Source organism: Cupressus sempervirens, chromosome 7 (genome assembly GCF_028749045.1).
Source record: "Cupressus sempervirens isolate cs-2001-9-10 chromosome 7, ASM2874904v1, whole genome shotgun sequence".
In the NCBI taxonomy this organism is placed as follows: domain Eukaryota; kingdom Viridiplantae; phylum Streptophyta; class Pinopsida; order Cupressales; family Cupressaceae; genus Cupressus; species Cupressus sempervirens.
This window is the reverse complement of record NC_143124.1, coordinates 492,300,944-492,326,384: the sequence shown is the minus strand read 5'-3', so window position 1 is coordinate 492,326,384 and position 25,441 is coordinate 492,300,944. Positions and strand designations below refer to the sequence as shown.

The 25,441-nt window shown below is 35.4% G+C and overlaps 1 protein-coding gene and 1 long non-coding RNA gene across 5 annotated transcripts in view; both read right to left on the bottom strand.

The window, feature by feature from the left end:
• Positions 1-25,441, bottom strand: part of LOC149547695 (FKBP12-interacting protein of 37 kDa-like) — a 156,868-nt gene that overhangs the window by 24,206 nt on the left and 107,221 nt on the right. The window lies entirely within an intron of this gene.
• Positions 12,957-22,201, bottom strand: LOC149547697 (uncharacterized). 3 transcript variants are annotated; one of them, XR_016353909.1, is made up of 3 exons: positions 14,368-16,588; positions 13,595-13,703; positions 12,957-13,441 (listed from the first exon to the last, which is right to left on the bottom strand). It is a non-coding gene; the product is annotated as an uncharacterized LOC149547697 (long non-coding RNA). The 3 variants fall into 3 exon arrangements; XR_016353910.1 differs by having other exon boundaries at positions 13,595-13,647; positions 14,368-16,583; XR_016353908.1 differs by having other exon boundaries at positions 13,595-22,201.

The following is a 25,441-nucleotide window of genomic DNA, read 5'->3' as shown; positions in this document are numbered from 1 at the left end:
ATTTTCAATCATTTATGAATATATAGTGTAACACGGGGACGCATACCCCCCCAAAACTGGGTCGTCTCGAAGACGAGGACGTCCCCGAGACAGGGGGCAATGTCTCAGTGTTTCGGGCAGTGCCAATTAGAGCGCCACTACCACCGGAGACGACAAGACGTCTCCGAGATAGTGAGACGTCTCCGATTGTGGGGTGCGGGGGGGTGCAAAGGAGTCTCTTTCATTGTCTCTGAGACGGGGGGACATCTCCGATTGTGGGAGTGCGGGGGGACGCGAAGGAGTTTCCTTCATTGCGAGGGGGACGCCAAGATGCCTCCTTCATTGAGAGGAATTGGTCTACATATAGCTTCATCCACTCTCTTAAGAGGAATAGACTTACCTCTTAGAGAGCAAAGAAGCTAGTGGTTGTACACAGTGTGTTGCGTATCAATGACCGCAAGACAACTTTGTACAAGGAGAATCCAACATCACGATGGGATGTAGAGCCTGAGGAGCCATCGCAGATTGATGAGGATGCTTTAGATCTAGCCACAAGGCTAGTTGGTGTTCCCTTTTTGGCTCTTGATCTTGGAGAGACTGATAGTTCCAATGGCGATGAGTTTCAACTTCCAGCCTCCAAGGGATGATCATTGATCATTGATTTGACATTTTGATTTGGACTCTTGGTGACTTGTAGTTTTTGTTTGCATTATATACTTATTTTGATATCATGATTCATGGCACATGATACTTATTGTAATCATCTTTATGTCATGACTCATACGATCATTAATTACTATTAGATAGTAGAATCTCGATACTCATACTATTGATCTAAAGACTGATATATACATTTATTATTTGCTGATGTTCAATGTTCAATGTTCATTGTTTGTTTGTCATTTGATCATGAATCGTGATGTTCTAGTTGAAAACTTCAATGCAATGTTCAATATTTAAGTTTCTTACATCTTCGTATCTTATATTGTATAATTGTAGTACATCTTTTCATAACTAGCATTTTAGTACCATATGTATAGCATATACACCCTTGCTCCCTCCACCACCCCCCCCCATCCCCTGTCGCCGTCCTCTTGCCATCCCCAAATCAAGGCCCCTCTATCCCCTATCCCCCCGTCCCCTCGTCTCGCAAGGCGGAGTAATTATGTGAATATATTAAATTACAAATGTATTTACAAACTTCTCATGCCAAGTTTACATCTAAAGTACTCTATTTTCAACTTTGCAAGAGGCTTGGTGAAAATGTCGACATTTTGCTCATCAGTGCTGATATAAATCAATTTGATAACATTTCTATCAACCATGTCTCTTATGTAATGATATGGAGTCTCGATATGCTTTGAGCGATTGTGAAAGACAGGATTAGTAGAAAGTTTGATGCAGCTTTGGTTATCACAATGAATCACTGTGGAGCTTAGTAGCTTTCCGAAAAGCCCAAATAATAGTTTTCTCAACCATACTACTTCGCAAGCTCCCATGGAGGCTGCCATATATTCCGCTTCAGTGGAACTCAGGGCAACTATTGGTTGTTTTACCTAAACCAAGATATCATTGCTGATCCAAGACTAAAGCAACACCCTGTAGTACTCTTGTGGTTTATGGAACAACCAGCCCAATCAAAATCATTATATCCTTCAAGTGTTATCTCAACATTTTTTGTACTTCAAACTAAGACCAATAGTACCATGTAAATATCTCAACATATGTTTAGCAGCCAACAAATGAATCTTCTTTGGTTCACACATGAAATGGCTTAATACATTGGTCGTAAAACAGATGCCAGGCCTAGTATTTACCAAATACATAAGTGATCCAATGATCTATCTATAGAGAGTTGGATCAATAGATTTTGAATTCATTTCTTCTTCTTTTAACTTGTGTAGATTTGTTTCCATAGGAGTCGCTAGAGGCTTGCAGTCCATCATACCAAATCTAGTCAAGATGTCATGGGTGTACTTCCCTTAATTTAGAAAAATATGATCTTTCTTTGACATACTTCTAGACCCAAAAAATAGTGTAGTAGGATTAGGTCCTTTATTTCAAATTCAGCCACAAGATCTTATTTGCATTTTTCAATTAGATGATCTTCTCCTATTATTAATAAGTCAATCAACATAGAGGACAAGAATTAGAATGTCACCATTAGATATTTTGAAATATATGTTAGGATTAGCTTCATTTTTGGAGTACCCTAGTTTGGAGAGATAGCTATCTATCCTTTTATATCAAGCTCGTGGTGCTTGTTTAAGGCCATAAAGAGCTTTCTTTAGTTTACATACATATAAGTTCTTGTCTTTTATATTGAAACCTTCAAATTGTTCAATATATACTTCTTCATTAACGACACCATTTAGAAATGCGGTCTTGACATCCATTTGATGTATCTTCCATCCTTTGGATGCTGCAATTGCAATAATTGTCCTTACTGAAGTGTATCGAGCAAATGTTTCCTCATAATCAATACTACCTTCTGAGAGAAACCTCGTGCAACAAATCTTGTTTTATGTTTTTCAATACTACCATCTAAAGCATACTTGATTTTGTATAACCACTTTGATGAGACAATTGAATTGTCTTTTGGCCTAGGTACAATATCCCAAACATTATTTTGTAATATGGATTGATAGTCTTCGACCATAGCATATTTCCATGCTTGACATGATAGAGCCTTTGCAATAATTGATGGTTCAAATTTTGTAAGCTAAGTTACTAGTGCAGTGTAGCATGATTTATTTCTGGTTTTCTTACTCCCTAGGAGATTTCATCTGGTTCAACATTATTTTCCTCAATTATTTTCCTTGCCCATAGTGGCCTTTTCTTGATATTAGAGATGTCCCCATCTTCAATGTCTAATAATAGTTCATTTACTTCTGATATGTTGTCCCTCTGATTTTCAGTTTGCTGATTTTCATCCAATTCTATGATGGGCTCATCTTCTCTACTTGTGGATAGTTTGAAGGCAATGTCTTCTTCAAATTTGACATCTCTACTAAATTCGACTGATCTTTGCCCAGGTATATAGACTCTATACCCTTTAGCGTTTTCAGTGTATCCAACAAATATACCTTCCTTCCCAAATGGTTCTAACTTGGTTCTTTTTTCTATAGGTATATGAATGTAAACGAGGCAACCAAATATTCTGAGATAACTTAGGTCAGGTTTAATTCCTATAAAGGCTTTTTCAAGGGTTATGTTTTCTAGAATTGAGTGTGGGAATCTGTTTTGAATATATACAGCAGTATCAGTGGCCTCAGCCTAGAATGAGACTTGTAAATTTTGATCATGTAACATGGCTTTTGCTACTTCAACAATGTTTTGTTTTTCCTTTCTGCCACTCCATTTTGTTGAGGATTATAAGGTACAGTATCTTGCCTCTTAATCCCAACAGAGGTGTAAAAATCTTGAAATTTCCAAAGGTGTATTCGCCCCCATTGTTTGATCTTATAGAGTATTTATTCTCTTTGACGTTTGATTTTCAAGTTCTTTGAACTCTTTAAATTTCAATAGAACTTCATTTGATTCTTTGACTTTTAGGAAGTAAATCCAAGTTTTCCTAGAAAAGTCATCAATAAAGATTATGTAGTATGTGTATCCTCCTAGAGAGAGTGTTGGCATAGGTCCACAAAAATTAGTGTGAACTAGTTCCAAAATTGATTTAGATTTGTGTTCACTTGGGGTTAAAGATATTTTTACATTCTTTCCTAAAGCACATCCTTCACAAATGCCAATATGATTTGAATTTAAGTTAGGTGTTCCAAAGGTGATTTTTTCTATATTCGGTAGTGCACTATATCCAAGATGTCCAAGCCTTCTATGCCATATTACATTAGGGTTTGATACTTCATGATTTAGGGCTTACTTTTGAATGTTACATAGTTTATATAGAGGTCCATCTCTATACCCTATGGTGATGGCATTTTTTAAGTTAGAATTTTTAGGCCAGTACAATACTTTGTCTTCATTAAAGGTAACATGATACCCTTCATTTGCAAGTCCTGAGATGGATACTAGATTCCTTTTTATGCCAGGTGCAAAGAGAACATCGTCCAATTTTACAATAATCCCAGTTCTTAGTTGTATAGAACAAGTCCCAATTCCTTTTACTGGATAGGTGGAGTTGTCTCTAATGGTGACTCCTTCAGTGTGATAATTTTCAAAAGTTTCAAACTTATCTCTCAATCCTGTTATGTAACGAGATGCACCACTGTCGATTATCCACACATTTTCGTTGGAATCCATCTCACTTGATTGAGCTAAGTAAAATAATAGATTCTCTTCCTTTTTAACTTTGGCTATGGTGGCTAGAATTTTTTCCCTTTCTAGACAAAATTTGTAGGTATGTCCAAATTTCTCACTTGCAACATTGAACTTTGGAGAAGTCTTTCCAATTGTGATTATTGTTTCTTTGGTCATTTTTCTTCCCTTTGTTATTAGACTAGGTTACCAATTCGAATGTAGATTCCGGAAGCGGATACGGGATGCAAAGATTTTTTTGGATGCGGATGCGGATGCAAGAGGAAATGCAAAGAAATGCAAGAAATATACTAATATATGCAAAGAAATGCAAAAAATATACAAAAAGAAATTATTTGATAGTATGATTATGAATTATGATACTTGACGCTTTATCAAAATTCATACGATATATCAATATGTGCTTGTCCAACATTAGCGTTTAGTCTTAGACAATAAGTTCAAATAGGTCATGTTCAAGATTCCAACAAAATAAAAACATAGTTAATGATTGAAGATTCAATCAACTTGCATCAGAGTCTAACTTTGAATCATAGGTATTCGCAAGAAAATCCACAGTCTCATCATCATATCCAACTGTTGAAAGATCATTTGAACCAAACATGGTTCCACTAATGCTAGATGCACCACGTGCCACGCTATCATCATCACCGTCTTTGACTGTAATAAGATCATGAAGTGTTGCATCCAAATCTGCACACTCAGGGGCTATATCCAAAAGCTTTGTTCTCCCTTGTAATGATCATTCTTACGTGACAAAAGATGCAAGTTGGTGTGGACAAAGACCAAGTCCTCAACTTTCTTGAAGCCCAACCGGTTGCACTTCACCGAATGGATAAAGGAGTATGTACTCCAATTCCATTTAGCAGCAAAAGAACTAGCAACCTAGATAGTTGTCACAAAACATACAAATGAAAAGCAAATTAATTTTAAAGATTGTGGGAAACACTAAATTCTAGAATGCAAGTGTCAACATAAAAGTTTAAAACAAATTTTACAATACAAAATTAAAAAAACTTACTTGTGATAGGACCTTGATTGCAAGAGATTGAAGATGCTTGAAAGGTTGACCATATATGTACCACCATGTGATAGCTCCCATTTTATTTTGGTCCTTTAGTGCAAATGGAGAATGCCTTAACCCCGGAGCAAACAACCCAAATTCTTCCCTCACTTTTTCATTCATTTCTTCCAGTGGGAAGAGTCTTGTAAAAGCTTTGTGGCACCCCTCATCCTCATCCGCAAAGGGTGCAACTCTACTTGATATATCAACTACCTCCTCACTATAGTACCTAGGAGTTAAGGCATATGCAAGGAGGTGCAATGGGGTAGTCATCTTATTCCAGCGCACTTGTTCGCATAATGCTTTGCATTCTGTGGGGTCACTCTCATCTGCTTGTATAGAATGTTTTACCTTCTCAACCATGGTGTCCATGCCATCATACACATCCCTCAAGCAAGGTGTATCTATATCAGCAAAACGGAGCATAGTCGTGATGGGCTCGATGAAATCCAATACATATGCCACACGAGCCCAACAACTCTCATTCAAGATCAAATCCCTAATCCTTTGTGCTCTTTCTGAATTTGAGATCTTCCATATGCCCCATTGTTTACCGATGACCATTTGGCCCAAGGCATCTTTTACCTTGAGGAGTCATCTCATAACAATTGTATGAGATGCAAAATGGATCTCAGCAACCTAAGCAAGTTAACAATATGTCAATTGACAATATAATTATAAATTTTAATTTTTAACTAAATTACAAATCCATGAAACTTAAAAATTTTAAAAAATCAATTTACCTTCAGCAACTCCAATTTGGAGTATGTTCTAAAAATGGATTGTGACATGTACTGGTTGGTCACAAACATCTGTATGTCCTCCCCCTCTTGGTATATTTTCTTCACCCACTCTATTACAGTGCAAATCCTCTGCATGATCAAGTTAAGGCAGTGAACAATGCAAGGGGTCCAAATAATATGCTCATACCAACTCTCAACTAAACTACTTGCACCCTTGCAATTTTTGGCATTTTTTGTGACCACTTGTACCACATTCTCACTACCCACCATCTCAATGGCCTCGATGAGAATTCTAGAAATGAATTTGGAATCCTTCACTTGCCCCTCACAATCAACAGCCTTCAAAAACATTGCCCCATTGGGGGAAACTACAATCACATTAATCAATGGCCAGTTTCTTGTATCCTTTTAACCATCTGACACAATAGTTAGACCCGAAGTTTTCCAAGATTTTTTGATTGGTTGAAGGTCTTTCTCTATATGTGTCTTCTCTAGTTGCAATAGAGTCGTACGCACCTTTTCATACACCGGGCTTGTGTAGTCAGCTGGTGATTCTTTGATTGCTGCCACCATTTCCTTCCAATATGGCGATTTCACCAAGTTGAAAGGAAGCTCATTCGCATAGAGGCAACGTGCAATAGCTTCATCAGCGTGGTCTCTTGCCTCCATTTTAAATACAATGTGCAATGGGCCTCTTTTGCAAGTTGAAATTCCCACTTCTTCCTCATCCTCTCTTAGCACAAGTACTTGCAAGAATGGGTGTTGGGAGGATGCAATTGGTTCAGTGGGTGCATGCAACTTGCTCTTTGAGGAAGGACTTGATAGTAGTTTTTTTTAATCTATTGATCAATGTATCAACAGCTTTTTGTTCTCTTACAAATGAAAGAATTTCTGCACTAGTCATCCCAGTACCATTTTTGCCTTTGCACATTCCAAATCCTTTGCTAGCAAGGCTCATAAAATGAAGCTTCACTCGGGAATATGAGCTATTGAAAGGTTTTCCTTTGTTACTTTGACAAGAATTGCACTTCCAATAGTATGAGCCACCTCCTGAAACCTATGATATTTGTGGTGTATGTCTCCACAAAGGAGAACCTATATCAATTTTGAAATTATCAATCCCTTGCCCTCCTTGGCCCCCCACTAAACTTTGACTAGCACTATCACCGATATCCTTTCTTGCCTAGTTTTTTGCAACCTATTCTATAAGAAAATTAAAAAATTTAAATTAGGTCCTAACAACTATGAATATCATGCATACAAGTGGGAAAAAGTGAGGAAAAACTACTAAAATAGATACCTAAACTTGCTTACACATATCTTTCAAAAAAAAAAATTTGACAAAAAACTTGAAAAAAAAATCTTCAAGAACTTGAAAAAATTCATCAAAAACTCTAAAATATCCATCAAAATACTCATGAATGGAATTGATCACTTACCTTGAATGATTTGAACTCTTTTGAGAAAGCTAGCTCTCCCTCTTACAATGACAATGCAAACTACAAACCAAATGAGAAGTGGTTGTAGGTGCAAACAAAGTTTCCAAAATGAGTTGTGAATGCTTCAACATTCACCCTAAGGGTCATTTTAGGGTTTCATAGCAAAAAATAACCTAAAGAATGCAATTACAACACATGTTTAATGGGCAACTTGAGTATTTTTAAACGCTTTTTATTTTTATTTTTTTTGTCTTTTCCGGCCGCTGGGCCCGCGGATGGTCCCGGATGCGTCTGGAAGCCCTACAGATGCTGGTTGGAAGCCAGCCGCAAGCTCCCGAATGCGTTTGGAAGTCAGAGACTGGCTTCCAAACGCATCCACGAGCTTCCAAACACATCCAGGAGCCTACGGCTACCTTCCGGCCAGCATCTGCAAGGCTTCCAGACGCATCTAGGAGCCATCCGCATCGAATGCAGAAGCCTAACCTACAAGGGATGAATCGGTATCCTAGTTATTAGAGATTAAGAAAAGGGCTTGATTTTCTCCCTCTTGGTTTGAAATGATCCCTCTAGAAATTAGTCTTGATTCTTCTAGGGTGCAATCATTTTTAAGTTGATCAAAAGCTAGTATTGAAGGTTTGCTGACGACTTGGATAAATGTTTCCCAAGATATAGGTAGCCCTCTAAGAGTTATTATGGATATTTTTTGATCTTCAACTTTATTTCCAATAGAAAATAGTTGATTCTTTAGTTCTGAAATTCTTTCAAAGTAGGATGAGATTGACTCTCCTTTATTCATTTTTATATTCATAATTTGATTTTCTAATGTGAGCAATCTGCTTGAGTTATTCATCTCAAATGTATCCTTAATTGTTTTAAATACTTCAAATGCTTTCTTGAGATTTGATATGGAAGGAACAATGTGATCTTTTACTAAATCAACAATGATTTTTCTGACTTTATTATTTCGCCTTTTCTAAATGGATTTTTCTGCCTCATTTTCAGGTATTTAAGTGTCTTCTTCAAATAATGATTCTAATTCCAATTCTTCGAGGATTCTTGTAATTTGAATTTTCCATGAGAAAAAATTTGTTGCTCCTTCAAGTCTATCATAGACCCTACTATTGCTTGCCATGATGTCACTTTTATTTTGTGATTTTAAAAATTTGTTTTAAGCAGTTTAGCAATCTCTCCACCAGTTAGGCTTTGGTACCATGTTAAATATATAGATCGATGCTGGTGGAGACTGAACTAAATTGTATTTGCAGAAATACTGTAATGATCAAAGCATTATTCAATTCCCTTTATGAATTCTGATATATGTTTGATTGATTTTCTTTTACGGATCAATTCTGCTGATAAACAATAACTATGACTTGATAAATGCAGATCTAATTCAGACTGTACTGAAAGTATAATGCAGACCAAACTTGAGATATATAGCAGACTGAATTTGATGATCTTCTGCAGTCTCGAACGGTATATTAATATATATTGTAACATGCTCATGTAGGGGCATAGCCCTACGTGGCTCATGCCACATACAGTCATGACCCTACGTGGTCACGTTTCACATCACTGCTGATACAATGTATTTTGATTATAAACGATAGTCAGTACTTGATCGACATTCAGTCTTTGATAACAACCTATACTTATTATGTTTTCAATGATATATTTTTTGGTATATAATATATGTAAATATATAAGTTGATGATGATGATGATGATGATATATATGTATGTATGTATGTATGTATTAGACAAGACTTTCATATATACATTTTCATCAACACATATATATTAACATATATTATATATAGAATTTGCTTCAATTTACTATGAAGCTAAATTTCTCAACAATATCTTCCTCAAATATTACATCTCGACTAAGTTCTATTTGCCTTTGTCCAAGAATGAATATTCTATATGGCTTTGAAGTTTCACTATAGCCCACGAAGATCATTTTCTTCCGGAGGTTTCTAATTTTGTTCTCTTCTCTTTGGGTACATGAATGTACACTGGACAGCCAAAGATCCTTCGATGGCTTATATCAGGTTGATGTCCGGTAAATGTCTCCTCAAGTGTTTTATTATCAAGATGAGAAGGTGGGCATCTATTTTGAATATAAACAGCTGCTCTAGATGCTTCTGCCCGGAAGGAGGAATCTAGATTTTGATCAAACATCATGGATTTTGCTACCTCCACAATAGTTCCATTTTTCCTTTCAGCTACCCTATTTTGTTGAGGATTATAGGATACAGTGAACTCCCTCTTAATCTCTGAACTAACACAATATTCTTTTAACAATTCTTAAGTGTACTATATCACATTGTCAGTTCTCAAGGTCTTAATTTTCTTCTTGGAGAAATTTTCAGTTAGAGCTTTGAACTCTTTGAATCTATTTAGGATTTCCTCAAATTATTTACATTTTAGAAAATATATCCATCTTTTCCTTGAGGAGTCATCTATGAAGATTACATAGTATATGAAGATTACATAGTATAAGGCTCCTCGCTTGGAGGGTGTTGACATAGGTCCACATAGGTCAGAATGGACTAGTTCTAATATATTTTTGGTTTCGCTAATGATATACAAGTTGAATTCAGCTAAAGAAATGTTTGAGAGTCTTCAAAGCTTGTAAGAATTCAACAATACCAGCAGCGCACTCACTTTGGGACATCAACTTCATATAAAAATGGCTAGAGGATAATCAGTTGTCCCTTTCTTAATAAAGATTACAGAATTGAAAGATTAACTTAACTATTGGCGATTCAATTGAGGACAAAGACCAGGTTATGTTACATATGAATGGTCTCCCTAATTCTTGGGAGTCTTTTATTCAAGGCACTAGTGGAAGAGATGAATTACTCAAATTTGATCGTTCGAGAGTTAATTATATTCGAGAGAAATTCAGATTAGATGCAGGAGAAAATGGTTAAAAATCTCATCATGGAGAAGATCATGTAACTTGCTAATTTCCCGTAGCATATTTAACCAATAATTAAATGTGATCACAATCGGAGAAAAAGAGTGACAGATATAACAGTTATTCTTCACATTCACATGAAAGGAAAATACGTGTTTAACTATAGCTTTCAATTCATATAACTGAAAAAATAAACTAACATTCTGATTCTAAGTTTGCATGACATACAATTAAAACTACCACATCTATTGCATTTCCATCCCACGGTTGATCTATGTGACTGAATTCCTCGCATCTAGTATAAGGAAGTAACAGAATTTTAATACATGACTATATATATCAAATAAAATGCAGAAACATGAAATAAGTACCTGAGACAATGTAGATAATGTTCCTGCGTTGTGCAAGCCTTGGCATCTCGAAGAGACAAGAAGCATTGCCATAGGCTCAACCTCCCAACCACAGACCCATTAAGTATCCCCACACAATCTCTATCGAGTATCGAGAAAGGCCCTCCCTACCTTGGCATTGGGCTTCGGAAACCACTGTCTAGCCACTAAACATCCTAGTGTAGTGTAAGCTAGTAAACTGACGAAGCTGTGGACACCTTCAATGAACCTATCTTCTAACTGCTAGCACTCTACCTCTAGTGATCACAGCAGCAATCATGCCACTAACCTACTTTGGACAACAATGGATGGGCATCATATAAGACCAATCACCCACTACTCGACTTGACAACACGAAAATATACAAAGGATTACCATGAGCTGACTTAGTTATTACATTTGAGTATTGTTACTGACTTGTGTTTACTTTTCCTTGTGGGAATATTCCCATTCACACCCTTCATCTCGACCATGCCGGTCCTCATAGATGAATTCCAGCGTGATATCTGGTTTTTGAATATGAACATTGCCATCTTATTATGCCCAATCTGGCCTATGGCATTAAAAATGAGGAATAAAATTCCTTTCAAATTAATGTATTATTATAAAGGTATTGCACACTTCTCAAAGGTGTAATGACAATACCCCTGTACGAGTTGGCAATTTTTGATAGAGATTCTTTAGATATGCACAATCATACTCAAAATGTTATCATGGACATATTCTTCCCTTAACAGAATGGCTCCTTATATCAATATAGCAGAAAGACAACAGAAAGAAATATGCACGTTGACAATCATTCCAAACTTTGGACTAAAGAAAAAAAAATGAAGCCTTCTTTGATAGGCAAATCGGATTGTTCTAATCTTTGATTTCTAAAAGATATAAAAAGAAAATCAAAGTATAATTCATAACCTGAAGAATGGTATAGCTCGACTTGAAAATGCAATCAATTGATTTTGAATATGTCGGCTCTCCCATGCAAATCTAATATTATGTCTCCATCTTGTATAGGGATGCCAGATATCTTAGCCAGGAACCGACTCTCTTAGTGCAATCACAGTAAATGATCACACACTAGCTTTGGAAAGAACAGAAGCTATGGGCAGCAAAATGATTCATAGCAAGAAGCAAAAATGATACTTGAATTTGTAAACCAAAAAGGTAAAAAGCAATAATAATAAACCAATGATGACAGGTAAGCATAGATATGCAAGAAGGCTCCCGAATGCATGCCCAGTTACACAAGAAAATATGAGGTGACAAGGCGGTCATCAACGCCATCGGTTAAAAAATATGAATAACTAATGATGAGTCATTTAACAATATATGGCACGATCAAATAAAAAGGAATATGAAAGGTGGCTGCTCAAGGAAAAACATTAAAGCTATCGCTAAAGTTCAAAAATAATAAGGATAGCAACAATATTGTTTCATACTCATGCCTTAATATAATGATGTTGCCCTTTGTATTCATGCTTGTACGAGTAGCCTTATATATATATATATATATATATATATATATATATATACACACACACTTTATTAGAGATATGGATACATTTATATATGTATATACATATATATACCCACACAAGTATGAGTATAGTACGGTATTATTATAGTAAGACATGATAGAAATTGCTAGACATTTTGAGATCATCCACATTATGAAGGTAATATTTTCTTTTTATATATTTGAATGTTATAATCTCAACTGGTTAGCTCATGGTACTCCCATTTTGCCAAATACCATCCCCCCTCGCTCCATCATACTCCTGCAAAAAGGAAAGGTCCCAAAGTAATAACATAGTTCCATGATTTTCAAAATATCACATAATCATTTCTGAATTTCCATAATATTCATTTTCAATTTCATGCATAACAATTAACTAACATGTCATATGAAATTCAAGTATAACAATTAACTGATACGACATATGAAATAATAACGAACAAACATAAATTCCATTTCAAGTGATCAAATATCTCAACAAATTTACTGGTCAACTAATTTCACATGAATTCTCAATGACTGGGAGATTATTTTAAATTAAGCAAAAATTTGGGATGTAACATACCCTCCCCCTTGTGTTTTATCGTTCTTGATGAATTTTGCAAGATAAACAAAACATTCTAACTATAAACATAAATCCACAATATATTTAATTCGGAGTTCTTTCATAGTTCAAGTTATAGGAAAAAAGATGAGGAAACTTCTGGAATATCTCATCATAGTCTTCCCAAGCCGCATTTTCCTCAAGTATATCCAATGGGAGTCTTTACATGATGCACATCCATCTAGATGCTCCTAGATGCAACATTACATAATAAAATAAAATAATACAACATAACAATATTATGCAATGTGTGAAAGACCCATTATCTCCATAATCTCCCACTTGTTATATACATTGCATAGGGTCAATCCGTAGCCACATAAATGAACAAGGAAACAATCCCTCCTAGCACATCCACCATCATGGATCAAAGTACACCATGTGCTCCATCCCGGTACCCACAACAAAATTAAAGTATTCAGCATCTCAAACATGAATGATACCACCTCCTATTATGCCAATGTCGTCAGACATACATCGAAGCCATCCAAAGAGAAAGCCACCCAACCTGTCGCATTAGAAGATCATAAAATACTGTATCAACTGAAATGTTAAGCACAAACACTTGATCCAAAGGTAATCACATGTATCCGTAATTGTCAAAATATTCATAGCTAAAATAGCACCCACAACAACTACTAACCCATCCAACTATCCATACCTCCAAAGGTATACCAAGTGAATCTAGCATCATCAACATATCCAATTTGAAACCTACAATCACAAGCCTCAAGAGATATACTTGTCACATATATACCAAGAAGCTCCCACTGCAAAAGATAATGTCAAATCTATAACCAAACCACTCACATCTCATATAAGTGAATCCATGTAGTATCAAGGACATCCATAACAAATTAAACAATAACCTGCAAGAACAAGTCTCCAACACTCCCCCAAGTTCTCCATAGCCAACAAAAGAAAGAGATAAAGAAAATAACCATGCCATCTCTCGCATGACATACATGAACACAAACCACTGATCACAATATCCAACCAACCCACAATCCAATGTAAGTGAAACCGAACATCCAAGAAGATAACCAAGACCAAAGAAAAACCATACAAATCATAACCTATATCATGTCCTTCTACACATAGCTCTAGATGTAAACTATGCCAAATAAGATCTCCATAAAACCCCAACCAAGAAGCCACAAAAACACCCAAACCATACCACATAACCAATCATGTATGTAAGCCTCCCACAAGAAAATCAAACTCATAAATCATTCTTAAACCAAAGAATATGCCCAATATAAAACCATCTCCCAAATTCAACCACCATAACAACATCTGCATAAGGAGATAACCAATAATAAATCATCTCTCAAATCAACCCTCCAGAACTAACTCATGTACCATAGCTCAAAATCCATATCCATGAAAGATAAACATAAACATAATGCACTTGAGAGAAACAATGGGCTATACCTCTCAATTAGTAAACTGCCGAGTAGACCAAGAGTGGGGGATGAGAATGCTTATCAAGATATCCAAGTCTCCAACCAAAACTCATCTAAGAACAATCTCCTGTCAAGTCCATATCAAGTGAATGCCCCTTGGACTTGTTGTTGAAACCATCAACTGTCTCATAAAATACTTCTCTAATCCAAGAGAAATCAGCATCACCACTGTCTCTAAGTATCCATGAGCACCTGTAACCAATCAATCCATGCCAGCTCCAAATGCAACATAGCAATATCATGAAGTATCCAACAAATGATCAATGTACACAATACCAAAAAACTAAACCAAAATCAATGTCAAAGTTTCAACCATGGTCTTAGTGACATAAGCATGACAACATGATCTAAACTATCTCAACCAAAGCGATAACATGCTCCATATGAACATACTATAACATGTCAAAACTTTAAACACGTATCAAGAGTATATCATGACATAATAATGAAATCATCCTGACACCAAAGATAACATGCCAAATGAAAGCATAAACCACACCTTTACCAAAAACCCCATAAGTCCTCAAGATGCAACCATCTATACACACCATTAAGATAACAAGTGTACCATGCAAATGTCAAAGACACTTCTACAGCAATAGAATCTAAGACAAACCTCCAATATTTACAAACACTCAATAAATATATCAATGTCAAAAACTCTCACTCAACTGTGGTAACAAGTCACCTATGACATCATAAAATCTATCTCCTACATAAAGATCCTTCAAGTCTACACTCACACAACCAAAGTGTTAGTACCAAGTGAAACCAAGATCTCTAAACCAAGAAGATACAAACCTAACCAGGAACTAATCCTACATTGTCACCTCATCACTGTCACAAGCTCTCACTAAACCATGTATTCAAGCTATCCATGAGGTCATGATGAAAAAACCATCCACTAACCATGAGAATCAATCAAAACATTAAACCATCAAAGAACTCAAAGTGCACATCATGAGCTCATCAAAAGAAACCAAATAACCATGATCCTCAACCAAGAAGATATACCACCATAACCAAATCAACAATCCAAACCAATGAACATCAAGGATATAACTGTCTATACAATCATGTCATGCCAAAATCCATGGCACCATGATCACATCCATGAACCAAGCATCTAACTTTCAAAGCTTCCAATGTGTCAGTTAAAATAGTCAACCACAATCCTCCACCATGATTGTACTTGGTAACATCTCATCCCTTCTACATGAAGAAAAATCAGCAAATCATGTGACTTAGGGCATAAACAATCTAAATCCAAGCCACCAATCTAAATATGCATCAATAATGAATGATCAATGGGCAAAGACAACCCATAACCAAGCGATAAAAGCAACCTGTAAGTATAGACGGCTTACAACACTGCACAACTTGTAGACCCAACAAATCATCATATATATCCAAACCAAATATCGATAACCATATCATCAAGAGACCAATCTGAAATATAAACTGAATATACAATGACATCAAACTCCAAATCTCCAAAATATACGATGCCATAAATTCACAATGTTACCACAGTCAATATATATCATAACCCGTTCAAATCAATATATTACCAAATAAACCATGTCAAACCTACACCAAATTTGAACCAATGTGTAGAGTTCTCCAAAATCTTTTTGTAAACTACTCGATGTCCAAAATCCGACTCTGTATGCTCAATTTATGCCCATATTTGTGCTCAAAATAAACAACATCTAACTTTTGGGCTCTTAAAGCCTAGCAAAATGTCAAAATCATAAAATCAAATCTATACCAAATTGTAGTGCTCTAAATTAACTTTCCAACGACTGTAAGAAGTCTAAAATCTGATATCCTGAGAGAAAGCTATGGTCGTTTTACCAAGGCAATTTTTTTACAATTTTCACTACGATTTTTTTTGTGATGAAAACTCCGATAGGATTAAATTTGATGGCCGCCACGGGATGAAACCTAAAACTTTTTGCATTTTCTCTTCACATGGCCAAACTAGGGCATATTATATATCAAAATTTATGGAAACATCATTTTAGATCCAATGGTGAGGTATATTTTTGCCCAGAAGGTCATTTCTACAAACTCCCTCTTAAACCCTCTTTTAAATGAAACATCTGAAAAAATCTTTTAACCAATAATTTCACATGCCCAAAAAATATGCCAACATCCCATCATAATAGCAAATCCAAAACCCTCAAATCTCCAATAAACAACCTACAAAACTCATATATCTTGCCCTTTCTTTGTCCTCTCATACATTCTCATGGATTCAATCTAGGGTTATAACAACAAAACCATAATGCTGATACCACTTCTAAGGAAACTTGCAACCATAAATATTACCGTTTCCACATAACCCATAATAGATTCCACATAACCCATAATAAATCTAAAATAAATATATAATTAAAATCAACATGCAAGAGAATAAACAACATACTCACACAAAAAATGTGACACAAGATATACCCTAGAAAACATTCGTTGAGGGAAAAACCCAACCTACAAAAGCATCCATCACCATGTATTATTCAACAAAAACACCATTGTAATACAACAATAGAAGCCTTCAAATCCATAGCCACGACCAAGCAATCCATGCGAACAAGCATGAATCCACACATCCCATGCAATATTTCCAACCTTCACAAATGCTCTCTTTGGCTAACCTGTCAAGCCTTGTCCCGCTCAACTCTTGCCTTTTCATCTTTTGCCCTTTTCTCTTATATCTACAATTACTCTTGTGGCTACTTGTATGGTAAAAAGTCCCACAAAACCACCAAGTGGTATTACATAAACCATGTGTTAAAACCATGTGCTACCTAACCCATTGACCCCACATTTAATATTGGGCATTTAATTATTTTTCCACAATATTAAATAATTGCATCAAAGATTATCACAATGTTACAATATAACTCATCAAGTATATCTCATGGGAATCTTTACATGTTACACATTCATCTAGGTGCTCCTAAGTGCAACATTGCATAATACAATATAACAATATTATGCAATGTGTGCAACACCCATTATCTCAATAGTTAGGCTGAGTAAATATGTACTTTAGTCTATGATGATTTGACTAGAGTTCGAAAGAATTTACAATTAGTTAATGCCTCCACATCTAGAGCATGAACAATGGTTGGTAATTCCAGGTCATGCAGTGCATAATTATGTTCATAATTTTACAACTTTCTAGATTCATAGGCAATGACCTAGTCTTCTTGCATCAATATGCCTCCCAATCCTTCTCCTAACACATATTTTATTACCACGAATTGGCCCTCGAGATTAGGTATCCTAAGTATTGGAGCGATAGTTAATTTATCCTTCAAGTATTCAAAAGCTGCTTGGGATTTTTCAAACCACATAAACTTCTTCCCTTTCCTTTGAAGTGTAGTGATAGGCAATGCAATCCTGGACAAATCCTTGACAAACTTCCTATAAAAATCATGCTAAGCCTATGAAGCTCCTTAGCTCTGATACATTCTTAGGCATTGCCCATTCTCTTATTGCCTTGATCTTGGTAGGGTCTACTGCTATTCCTTGGGCTGATATAATATGCTCCAAATACTAGATTTCCCTCTTAAAAAATGAGCACTTGGATAGTTTCTCGTACAACTTATGTTCTCGTGGCCTTTGTAAGACTATCTCTAGATCTTCTAGTGTTCTTCCTCGTTTTGGGAGTAGATGAGAATATCATCAATAAAAACTAACACAAATTTGTCCAAACAATCTTAGAATATGTCATTCATGAGATTCATAGAAGTTGTCGGAGTGTTGGTTAGCCAAAAGGGTAATACTGTAAACTCATAGTGGCTATAATGGGTTCTCGAGGCAATTTTGTGAATGTCATTTTCCTTGATCAAAAGCAAGTGATAACCCAGTCTAAAGTTGATTGTGGAAAATATCGTTGCTCCCCTCATCTAGTCGAATAGACTGTCAATTTAAAAAAGTGGGTACCTATTCTTGATGGTGATCTTGCTAAGCATCCTATAATCTATGCAAAGCCTTATAGTTCCATCCTTATCGAAAAACACTGGAGCTCCCCAAGGTGAGACACTTGGTCGAATGAGTTTTTTATCCAATAGATCTTGCAATTGCACTTGTAACTCCATTAATTTGGTAGTGGTCATTCGATAGGGTGCTCTTGATATGGGCTCTGCCCTGGATACCAAGTCTATACTAAAATCAAATACCTCAGAAAGAGGTATGCCTGAAAGTTCTTTTGGAAATACATCATGGAAATTTCTGAGGTATAGATACTTTTCTTCAAAAGATTCCTTCAATCTAATTTCCCCATCTTCAAAGATGTAGTCATCCTGATAAGTGGTTTCTAGGGGTTCCCTCAAGTCTTTTATCTTTACAACAAAGATTTCGCACCCCTTTCTTTTGCATCTTTTAAGCTGTATGGCTGAGACCTGAAGAGGTTTTACTTATACATTATTCCTTGAATGTTAAGGGGTTGCCCTGATCATCTACAGACTCCACTATTTTGGCAAGATAATCCACTTTTGCTTTGTGCTCACTGGGCCAATTTATCCCCATGATGATATCATAAGACCCTAGAGGTGCTATGTACAAATTAACATCAATAGAGAAGTTTGGAAAGTCTACCCAAGCCTCAAATGAACACTGCTCTACCCTAGCCCTTATCTGATTTGCATGCTCAATAGTCCATGGTTTATCCATAAAACTAGTTCTCTTAGGAAATCTACTCAACCATTTTGGGGAAACAAACATTATGTTGCTCCTGTATCAATTAATATAGAGGTGGGATTTCCATAAATTTTACCAGGAGTTTCTATAGTGCCTAGTTGATGCTTTTCCTAACGGTTGTCTAGTGCTACATGAATACTTTGTTGATAGGTTGCCTATTGAGGAGGTAGTGGGGGTCTTGGCTATTTCTTGGTATTAAACTTATTGGGACATTGGTTGGAGTAATGGTTTCCACCACACGTAAAACATCCCTTAGGTGGTCCCTTCTTTTCATTCCCTTTGTTGCCGCCGTTATTACTAGAGTTACCCTTGAACTCCTTACCATTGTTTCCCTTCAATTCTAGTTTGTTGGGCTTGAAATTCATAAAACACTTTTTATGCAGCCCTGGGTCTGAAATATCAGCATTCCAACTAGTTTTCCCTTGTTATCTCAGATAGAATTGTCCCTCTTGATTTTGTGCTCTCATTGGATGGCTCTATTGAGAGCTTCCTCCATGGTTCGTGAAGCGAGAACATCCACAGCTCCCCTAATCCTATTATTTAAGCCATGATGAACTTTCTAACTTTTAGGTTTTTGTCTTGTTGATAAACAGGACATACTTTAGTAAACGGGTGAACTTCTCCCAGTACTTGTGCACAGTCAAATCCACTTCCTTGAAATTTTGGAAGTCCAATAGTTTCTAGTCGTAGATGGTTTGGGGAAGCCATCAGTTTTTAAAAATGGAGACAAATCTGCTCCAAGTGATTTCAGTAGTCTTAATGTTGAGCTCTATTTTGTTGTTTCCCCACCAAGTGGTTGTTTCTCCAAAGAGATGGTATATTCCCCATACTGCTTTGGATGTTTCAAAAAATCTCCTGATTTTGAAATATTGTTCCATTTCGGTTAACCAAGCCTCAACGTCTTCACCAGACTCAAAGCCTAAGAACCTAGATGGTTTGATCTTCTTTATATCGGTAGATAAGTCACTTACTACCTCTTGTTTCTTTTGTTTTTCAAATGGGGTTAGTGAAGCTTTCACTTACTACCTCCTGTTTCTTTTCTTTTTCAAATGGGGCTAGTGAAACTTGATTTTCTCTTTTATTGTGGCCAAAATTTTCGAGTTCAGTCCTATGAGGTAATGAGGAGTGACTCTCCACCTAGCCTCACCCAATCTGGGTTACCATTTCATTCATTCTCTTTTCCATATTTCCTAATTTTATTTGTGTATCTTACAAAACCTGGATCAACAGATCCGAGGAATTTTGAGAGTTGGCCCCACTAGTCAACTCATTCTCCATAGTGATTCCATTGCTAGCCATGGTTTAAGTCTGAGTTTTCTGAAATATATAATTGTTTCCTAACCAATATTATGCTCACATTTGTTTTAAAAAGAAAATGTATCTGATTGCTTAGAGATATTAAGAACAATAAACGAAAAGAGTTCGCCAAATGCTCATTTTTATTGTTTCAAAAACAAAAAAAACTTGCTTGTTGCGACTGCAACTGCATTATTTACAAAATTTCGTCTTCTGAGGACACATCAAAAAGAATATCTTAAAATTGGACACCCTATTCCTGGGTATTCAATTTTTTTCATCTCTAGGCTTATCACACCCCTCACATGGTTTACAATAGATCATAAGAGAATCCGTTTGCCTAGCATTCCATACCTCAGTGAGTTTGTTTCTCATTATTGCCTTCCTGGCAGGAGTCCACCAAACCCTCTCCTTCTTGATTTTCCACAATGCTTGCACTAAGGTTTAATTATCCTTGGGTGTGTAGTAGTAGTCATGTTTTGGCATGTCCTTAATCAACTAGAAGAATATGTGGTGTCCAAGTTTCTTGCAAGGAGTCATTTTGGTGTACGTCTTGTTTAACATTATTTTCAATTTCCTTGTTGGTTAAACGTATGAAGAGCCAAAGGTTTAGAGTTGAACCTAGCATTTTGATAGCATATGTAACATGCTAATTTCGCATAGCCAATTTAACAAATAATAAAATGTGATCATAATCGAAGAAAAAGAGTGACAATTATATCAATTAATGTTCACATTCACATGAAAGGAAAACACGTGTTTACTTGTAGCTTTCAATTCATATAACTGAAAAATAAACTAACATTCTGATTCCAAGCTCACGTGGAATGTAATTGAAACTGCCATATCTATTGCATTTCTATCTCATGGTTTATGTAATTGAATTCCTCGCATCTAATATAAGGAAGTAACAAAATTTTAATACATGACTATATATATCAAATAAAATGCAGAAACATGAAATAAGTACTCGAGAGAATGTAATTAATGTCCCTATGTTGTGCAAGCCTTGGCATCTCGAAGAGAGGAGAAGCATTGTCATGGGCTTAACCTCCTAATTGCGAACACGTTCAATATCCCTGCACAATCTCTATCGAGAAAGACCCTCTTTACCTTGGGATTAGGCTTGGGAAACCATTGTCTTACCACTTAGCAGCCTAGTGTTAGAGTGTTGGCTAGTCAACTAATGAGGCTATGGACACCTTCAATCAACCTATCTTCTAACTGCTAGCACTCTGACCTCTAGTGATCATAGAAGAATCATGCCACTAACCTACCTCGGCCAAGGAATTTGGATGGGCATCTTATAAGCCCGACCATCTGCCACTCGACTTGACAACAAGAAAATATACAAAGGATTACCATGAGCTGACTTAGTTATTTAGATTTGAGTATTGCTATTAACATATGGTTCCTTTTCCTTGCAGGGATATTCCCATTCACATCCTTCATCTCGACCATACTGGCCCTCATGGATGAATTTCTAGTTGATTCCTTAAATGATTTCTAGTTTTTGAATATAAACATTGTCATCTTAATATGCCAGAACTGGCCTATGGCATTACAAATGAGGAATACAATTCCTTTCAAATTAATCTATTATCAGACAGGGGTTGCACACATCTCAGAGGTGTATTGACAATACCCCTATACGAGTTGGCAATCTTTGATAGAGATTCTTTAGATATGCACAATCATACTCGAAATGTTATCATGGACATATTCTTTCCTTAATATAATGGCTCCTTATATCAATATAGGAGAAAGACAACAGAAAGAAATATGCAGGCTGATAATCATTCCAAACTTTGGACAAAAGAAAAAAAATGAAGCCTTCTTTGATAGGCAAATCAGATAGTTCTAATGTTTGATTTCGAAAAGATATAAAGAGAAAATCGGAGTATAATTCATGACCTAAAGAATGGTATAGCTCGACTTGAAAGTGCAATCAATTGGTTCTGAATATGTCAACTCTCCCGTGCAAATCTAATATTATGTCTTCGTCCTGTATAGAGACGAACAGACTCTCTTAGAGAATTCACTGTAAATGATCACAGAGTAGCTTTGGAAAGAACATAAGCTATGGGTGGAAAAATGATTCACGGCAAGAAGCAAAAATGATATTTGAATTTGTAGACCAAAAAGGTAAGAAGCAATAATAATAAACCAATGTTGAGAGGTAAGCGTAGATATGCAAGAAGGCTCTTGAATGCATGCCTAGTTATGCAAGAAAATCTAAGGTGGCAATGCATTCTTCAAGGCCATCGATTTAAAAATATGAATAACTAATGATGAATCATTTAACAATATAAGGCCCAATGAAATAAAAAGAAATATGGAAGGTAGTCGCTCAAGGCAAAATAATAAATTTGTTGCCAAAGTCCAAAAAAATAGGAATAGCAACAATAATGTTTCATATTCATGCCTTAATATAAGGATGTCACCCTTCATATTCATGCTTGTATGAGTAGCCTTTATATATATATATATATATATATATATATATATATATATATATATATATATATATATATATATATATATATATGTTTGTGTGTGTGTGCATATATATGTATATGTATATACATATATATATAGGCTTTATTAGAGATTAGGCATACACACACACACATATATATGTATATACATATGTACATATTTTATACCCACGCTAGCATGAGTATAGATACGATGTTATTATATTAAGACATGATAGAAATTGCAAGATATTCTAAGATCATCCACGTTATGAAGGTAGTCTTTTCTTTTTATATATAATTTAATGTTATAATTTCAACTGATTAGCTCACCCTTCATATTCATGCTTGTATGAGTAGCCTTTATATATATATATATATATATATATATATATATATATATATATATATAAAGGCTACTCATACAAGCATGAATATGAAGGGTGAGCTAATCAGTTGAAATTATATATATATATAAGGGCTACTCATACACACATATAGATGTATATATATGTATATACATATGTACATATTTTATACCCACGCAAATATGAGTATAAATACAGTATTATTATATTAAGACGTGATAGAAATTGCAAGATATTCTAAGATCATCCACATTATGAAGGTAATCTTTTCGTTTTATATATATTTTAATGTTATAATCTCAATTGGTTAGCTCATAGTTGTCCTTTGTACATTCTTGCATGGAAAATAATGCATCTAAAAAAATGAAGACCGATGCAGTTGAGATCTGTAAAACCCACCAAGAGTCTACAAAATGTTTTAACCAACATGGAAAAAGAGAGTTTCGAAAGAAACCCTAGCCAATTTTGAAAAAAAGTAAAAAAAATTGTTGAGATGTGAGACAATGGTGGATATGCTCAAAAAAATAGGTCAAAATAATAGAAAGCATTTGCAAAACACAATGTTGGAGATGTTGAAAAACAACCCAAGAAAAAGAAGTGTAGCAAGAAAATGATGCCCAAACAAACGCCTCTTGAGCAAAAACAACTAGTCACAGAAGACAAACAAGTTAAAAGAAAACGAACCAGACAAATGACTAGACAAAAAGCTCCCAAAAACACGCACATTTTGCATGGAAAACAGCGAGCTGAAAAAACCAAGCAAATGGCGGCGATTTGCAAAAAAACACCGAGTATAAAAAACAGTCAATGGTAGTAATGTGCAGAAATAAAACCATGAAAAGAGGGCAACATTGCGCCTAAAAGTCGTGACTAGGCAGAGCTGACATACAAATCCAAATATATACAAGCTAAGAGAAGAACAAGCACCAAAAAACTCAGGAAAATAGATGACACTAGAAACGGATTTCAAACCAAAAAAATAATGCCCAGTCTCATTATAGAAACCCCAGACAGATTTAAAAATAAATGAATAAATTCCAGCAAAGAGGAAAAAAAATTGAACGCACACAAGCAAATGATGTTGAAAATCTTGAGTCTAAAATTTCATGAAGAAATTAAAGATTTTCAAAACCTATTTCGAAAAGTAATTCTGAAATTTTCAATAAAAAGATGATTATTTTTAGAAAAAACTAGCTCTAATACCACATTATGGTAAAATAATGAATGTGTTGTTAAACAATGATCATAAATGATCTATTTATACAAGTATATACAAAAATGTTTCTATAGCTAACAAAGAGAGAAATAGAAACATAATGAAGAGAGAAAAAGAAAGTTTCCATTTGAACAGAGAGAGAATATGGAAACATAGAAGAGGAGTAACCATTAGAAATAGAAGTAAATCTACAAAAATAAAAATAAACAAAAATAGAGAGATTTAAATCTAATAATGTCATCTTCATTTGTTGAGTTTTAACACAGATAATCAAAACCCAGATCCTCAATTTGCATCTTTTGGACTAAAGAAAATTTCTTAGAAAAACAAGTTGAATTAGAATGGATCTGTCTTTGTCAGAGGAGGAATTTAAACTTAAAGCATGTAGTGAAAGCCCTTAATTCACTTCAAAGATGGCCACGGGCTGCCCATTTTCCAGCCTCTTACAAGCAATGGATTTTGTCCAGGGAAATATGGTTTAACAAGCAGAACTGGAAGGAGGAACGAGTCAAGACACAGCCTTTGCAAGCTCTTGGTGTGGCTCGAGGAAGTTTGTTGTCTGTTTTTATTCAGATAATTCTTCCATAACAGCGATGTAGTAATGTTTCTTTTTGTCTCACCTTGAGGCTAATGTTTTCTTCTTTTTTCTCTTGATATCTGTCATTGATTGGTATTTATTTATTCTGACAATGTATTTACCTTCGATATTATGTATTTACCTTTGATATTTATTAAACATCAATATCATTTTTATTCATGGACGGGCGAGTAATATGGTGTAAGCTTTTGGAAGGAGGTTTGTATGGACATATCTCTATATCTTTGAACAGTATCTTTGTGATACTTTATTTTTGTGATCATCACTTGAAACTATTAATTAGAATATTTTTGCAAGCTCAATCTCAAATGTATTTGTTGTGAAGATCATTGTGACCAAGATTTACCAGTCTTGATTTGCGACTTCAAAAAGCA